Raw genomic sequence first — 4869 nt, 5'->3', positions numbered from 1 at the left:
TCAGGTGCTGAAATGAAAATCACACAGCCTTGTGCAGATTTTGTGTACATATCAGAAGGAGGAACAACATGACACTTGTCCACTTGTGTTTCCTTCCAGTTCCACAGTTCTGTTATTGTTTTTACACTACCCCATCTTAATGCTCACTTTCAAAATTACATTTATATTTGGGGACTAAAAATGGCAAAAATTGATGTCTTTAAATATGACACAGAATATAAACAATGTAATCAATACAAAACACAACTCAAAACAAAAAGGTTCTTCCCTTATTGATTACATGTAATTTCATTGAATGATTATCTATGGTAAAATATATCTGATTAGATGGCTTAATTATCAGGGCCAGAAATATTAATTGGAAACTAATTTGGAGGCAGTACAGTGAACAAGCATATTGTAGTATGGCTGAACACTCCAATGCCAGTAGAATAAATAACTATATTCTAGACAATAAAATAAAATAAAATAAAATTTAAAGGCAGAAACACAGAACTCACATGAACATTGATGAAATGTACCAACAGACATCCCAGGCTGTGAATCTATTTGTTTAGAAGAATCCTGAGAACTTCCAACCCTTTGGCCATATATGTTCCCTAAAGATTCCGCATCAGGCCCATCAACTTTCTCATCTTTTTAAGTTTTAATTTTAAATTTATTCAATAACAAAAAGGAAAATTCTTGTCATGTTTCACTCCATTTCATTCTGCTTCTTTTTTCATACTCCAGTTGACAAAGGTTCTTTATCTTAGGTCTGAGAAGGAAAAGAATTTTATTTCCAAATGGATATAGTTTGCAGATAAGTCAATTATACTTTGTCCAGTATTTGGCTAGCATTAGGGCATGGAAGAAGAAGAAGAAACTATTTCCTATGTGCATGTTGAGGAGTTAGAAGGAAGGGCATCTCCAGCATGGATGAAATGGTCAGGATGGAGTGAATTTATTTGCAGGACTATCTTTCCCCAGTTCCCTCTAACTGTCCATTGCATCTGGCAGGAGAGCTGTGCTTATAGGTCTTGTCAATTGAAGAATATCATCATGCATGACTAAGGAACTGAGTCTTTTCTGTTGTGACAGCTACCTTTGGCTGTGATCCTACAAGCCTTTCACAAGTCCCTCAACCTTGACATGGGGGTTGGGCTGTCAGTTAGAACCTTCAGACATTAATGGTTATTGATTAGTTGTACCTTGGATGTTGCAGCATTGTCACCATGATGAGATGGACAGCCATATAAAATAAATAAAGTTATGATCACATACAGTAATCACAGTCCAACTATTTTTATGTGCATCACACAACTCATGTTTAAAAAGAAATGACATGGATGTGAGGATTGGATTACATAGCTATGGCTACCACTTAATTTTTTTTATCCCTCCTCTGGCTAGGAGCAACCATCAAAAAGTCATTATAGATTCTATCACTTTAAAAAGTTAGAATAATATAGGGGTAGTCAATCCATGACTTCTTGGTTCTTTCTTCTCTCAGTGAAGAATTTATTACCTTAGTGGCTATTTCCACTTAAAAAGCAAATTTTAACATGATTTGCTTGATCTGATTAATTCATCAATTCATTTAACAAACTCAGATTAATTATTTTATTTCTTTATTATACTTGTATTCCATATGATATTGTATGATATTCTCCTTCAATTCTTTCCACTAAGGACATCGAGTTAACTGTTTAGTCCTGCTACTTCTCAAACTTTGCTATCATGTGTCTCCTAAAATGGAAACAAAATACTATTGTGTTTCCCCAAAAATAAGATCCACCTTGAAAACAAGCCCTGGCCTGATTTTTGGGGTGAGCCTAATATAAGCCCTACCCCCAAAATAAGCTTGGGGATGGGTATGTCCTACTGTTCCCTTGGCGTAGTGCAGATATCGTAGTCCGAGCATGGAGGCAGGGGGGGGGGGGAGAGAGAGAGGAAATCCGGATATGCTGCATAGCTGCCTGGCTTGAGAGAAGATTGTGGGAGGATTGTGTAATGGCGCCGGCAGCAGGTGGAGGCAGATGCATGGTGGAGGGGGGAGACAGGCGATCCGGACAAGCTATGTGGCTGTCTGACTCACGGGAGCCTCATGGTATCTCTAGCAGCAGGCGGAGGCATAGCCACGGGGGAGCAGGGAAACAGGCAGTCCTGATGTCCTGTGTGGACGCCTGCCTGGTGCAGCCATGAGCAAGCCAAGAGACAGTGGGATGAGTGGGTGGTATGTTGGGATCATCTGCCTCCCCCCCCCCCCCGATGCCTCTGCCTTTGCTTGCTCCACCATGCACTTTTCACCCAGAGGGAGACAAAGCTTTATCTGCTTGCAAATGGGATGCTCCATTTCAAAGGATCCCATCTGCAAGTGGATAAAGCTTTGAGTTTCCCTCATTTCTCCATCTGGACAAAAAGTATTTGAGCGACTTTTGGTCTCTTGGGACTGGAGTGTTTTACCTGGTTGTATCGCTCAGTCTCCTGCTCTGGTGCTGCACTGATGTTGGAAGAGGTGGCCATGTGGGCTCCTGCTGCACATGGTTGCTGTGCTGCTGCCACCAGTGGTGTAGAGCATGGGGCTTTGAGGTAAGCTGGTGTGTGCATGTCAGGGGGCTATGCCACTCCTACCTTGCAAGGATGGCACTAAAACAATCAAGACACCCCCAAAATAAGCCCCAGTACTTATTTTGGGGGCCCAAAAGAAAATAAGAGTGGGTCTTATTTTCATGAAAACACAGTATTTACATTCAATAACTAAATTTGAATAGATAGATAGATAGATACATACATGTACACGTACACACACACACACACACACACACACACACACACACACACACACACACACACACACACATATATATATATATATATATATATATATATATATATATATATATATATATATATATATATATATATGTTTTCTGAGGTTTTCTGAGGTGTTAGTATGTAGGTCTTTAGTTATTCGGGTTTTCTCCCGCGTAAAATTGGAGGTGTCTTGGCGACGTTTCGACGAAGTCTCATTCGTCATCTTCAGGCTTCGTGCTTCCAGGAGCAATGTGAGATCTCGGCTGTTTCTTCCTTTTAACTGCCAGTGGGGGTTTGAGCTGATTGGGTGGGAGCTTGGCTGTGTTCTGATTGGGTGGAGGTGTGTTCTGATTGGGTGGAGGTGTGTTCTGATTGGTTGGGGGTTTGTGTTTCATGTAAGGATGGGAGGGGTTTGAAGAGGCTAATGGTGCATTTGCAGTCTGGCTTCTGGTCCTTGGTCGTGCCTCCTCATCAGTGTGGTTTTTTGTCTGCTTTCTTTGTGGGTGTTTGGTGGTGATATCCTGTGTGGCTCTTGTGAGTGTGGGCCTGGAGTCATTCATCATGTTAGGGACTCGTTTATCAAACGCAATCAGAAAAGAGGAACCAACTTCTTCCCTGGTCCAACACCTTAAAGCCACAGGACATAAAATTGATTTTAATAAGACTAGAACTATTGCCAAGGCTGAACATTTTAACAACAGAATAATCAGAGAAGCCATCGAGATAGAAAAACGCCCACACAGCATGAGCAGGCGGGACGATACCTCCCGCCTGCCAGCCATTTGGAAGCCTGCTCTTATTGATAAACTGAAATTAAAATGAAGAAAACTAAATTAAAAAATGAATAATAAAACACTAGTGACTGCTATTTTTCCCAGGTTTAGACCTCTCTAAAAACTCATGATTTTTTTTTCTCAGCATTTATTTTGTGAAAGACACTTTGACTGCCCTAACATAATGGAGCACATTTTAAGATTCTGGGCCAGCCTGATCTGCTTTAATGGCAATTTCTGACTCACTTCCCCACCAAAAGAAAGAAATGTTTTTCACCAATTTGAGGAGCATTGTTCCAAAATTTAAGAATCAAAGCCATAAGGTAAACCAGTCCAGAGATGGTATTCAGTCAGTACCAGAGAACCAGTAGTGGAAATTTTGAGTAGTTCAGAGAACTGATAAATACCATGGTAAATACCACCTCTGACTGGTCCTGCCCCCATCTATTCTCTGCCTCCTGAGTCCAAGCTGATCGGGAAGAAATGGGGATTTTGCAGTAACCTTGCACTGGAGTGGAGTGAGAATGGAGATTTTACAGTATCCTTTCCCTGCCATGCCCAGTAAGCCACCCCACGCACACCACCACACCCAGAGAATTGGTAGTATTTTTTTAAAATCCCACTACTGAGCCACTCATTAAATTGCTTCCACTTCTGTAAGACTTGTTTTGATGTTGAGAACTTAAAAATTCATTTTAGGAGGAGTAGTTTAAGGAGTATTGATCTTTATTTCTTTGTGGTGTTTTATTGAGTAGTCCGTTTTATTACACTGTCATATCATAAGGAGATAGAAGTCACAAAGAAGATACAAATAATTACATTCCTACATACAGCTGGGTTGGTTGGATAGAAACCTACCCCAGCCAGCTATAATTAAAATTATTTTGATGGTATTTGCTAGCTCAGAAAAAGTAAGCAGTTGCTGGGAAAGGTGGAACTAGTTTGGCTGAATATCGGGACAGCTTGAAGCTGGAAGATTTCACTCTGACTCACCTCCATGAGGTTTTTCCTAAGTGATCATCATCTTCCCTATCCACTCTTTCTAACTGGAACAACAGTTAATATGTTAATATTAAAAACTTACTATTTGCTACCGTAGATAGCATTTGAATCATTGGGCTGGATTATTGTTTTTTAGCTAACTGGTATAAGACACTTCAAGGAATAGGAAAGTGGAAGTGGATTAAATGAGGGGTGACCAAATAGACTGTCAGTCTATCTTGGGGATTAGAAGGCTGGTGTCCTTCCTAAAATCAAAATAAAGCAGAAGATTCTGATATTCTTGGACATGCAAGCCGGG

Source organism: Thamnophis sirtalis, unplaced genomic scaffold (assembly GCF_051295495.1).
Source record: "Thamnophis sirtalis isolate CommonGarterSnake01/CBP01778 unplaced genomic scaffold, rThaSir2_p1.2 scaffold_1, whole genome shotgun sequence".
Lineage (NCBI taxonomy): Eukaryota > Metazoa > Chordata > Lepidosauria > Squamata > Natricidae > Thamnophis > Thamnophis sirtalis.
Note: the sequence above shows the minus strand (reverse complement) of the source record.